The sequence below is a fragment of the Trichechus manatus genome, unplaced genomic scaffold (genome assembly GCF_000243295.1).
Source record: "Trichechus manatus latirostris isolate Lorelei unplaced genomic scaffold, TriManLat1.0 scaffold00085, whole genome shotgun sequence".
Lineage (NCBI taxonomy): Eukaryota > Metazoa > Chordata > Mammalia > Sirenia > Trichechidae > Trichechus > Trichechus manatus.
The window spans coordinates 11,235,935-11,237,395 of record NW_004444021.1 but is presented as its reverse complement, the minus strand read 5'-3'; positions in this window follow the sequence as shown (position 1 = coordinate 11,237,395).

Below are 1,461 nucleotides of genomic sequence, written 5' to 3'. Positions count from 1 at the left end.
GGGGCCTGTGTTTCTGAGAAAGCTACTTAACTTTTCCGGTCGCGGGGAAGCCTTGAGTATTAGAGGGATAGCTGATCTGTAAGAGCTTCGTCCGCTCTGAGGTTCTCTGTACGTTCTCTCCCCGCAGATTACAAGGTATTCAGGTATCCCTTATCCTTTATGTAAAAGATGTCAGTAAAAGAAACAAGAGATCTTTATTCTCTATTATAAAATCAGTTTACCAAAAATTCTCAAATTTGGGGAAAATTTTCCCCATACGTCAGTTAATTCCCACTTTAGCAAATTAAGTTTAAAAAGTATCTCTCACGGTGGTTTATTAACTAGGGAGGAAAATAAACGGGGGTCTTGGCTCAATCATTGGGGACTGCGCTTTCTTCTTTGTAGTCCAGACACAGATTAATCTTTGCAAATGCTTTCTTTGGAAATACTGTACATACTTTGTTTGACGTGAAATGTACCTCCTTCTCCACCACTAAATATTATTTAGGTTTAAAGTTTAGGCATAATTTAAGCTTTAGTGATGTGTAAGGGTGTGGTAGCGTTGACAGCTGGTAAAATACTTTTCATTTTGGTAACTGGAAAAATAGCCGTTACATGTTACAACTTTTATTATTTTATTATTTCAGCACTACTCTCAAATAATAAAATTGGTGTTTTTTGTTTGTTTTACTCTAGCAGTTCTGGAGAAACAGCAGAGGAAATTAATGAATCTTAGCAGGTATTGAAAAGTATGAGCTTTTCAGTGTTATTTTTAAAAATAATAGCATTATATAATTTTCAGAAATGGGTCACTAAAAGATAATAGCACTTTCCAACTATCCCGAACCACAAATTATTATATAAAGTCTGTAGATAAACCATATATTTTGATTTTTTTTAAATAAAACTACTTTAACATGGGCTGTCACAATACAAAATATATCAAAGAATATGGGAAAGCATGTATCCCAAAGGAGGACCATCAAGTCATTAATTTGCAGTTTCCAGAAAGACTATCTTCTCTTCATACTTGAACTGTTAAAAAAACAAATTCTTGTTTTTTTCTAAATTATATTTATTTTGTTGTTGAGAATATGCACAGCAAAACATACACCAATTCAACACTTTCTACATGTACAATTTAGTGACATTGATTACATTCTTTGAGTTGTGCAACCATTCTCACCCTTCTTTTCTGAGTTGTTCCTTCTCATTAACATAAACTCACTGGCCCCTAAGGTTCCTATCTAGTCTTTCAAGTTGCTGTTGTCGTTTTGGTCCCATATAGATAGTTCTTAAAAGAGCATAATGCTCAAGGCAGATCATTTTTACAAGTTAAGCTAAACTATTTTTAGTTTTAAAATGACTTCATTTGAGGGGTTCATCCAGCCTCCATGGCTTCAAAAAGCCTAGAGTCCATTAGAATTTGAAATTCTGTTCTACGTTTTCCTCCTTTTGATCAGAATTCTTCTATAGAATCTT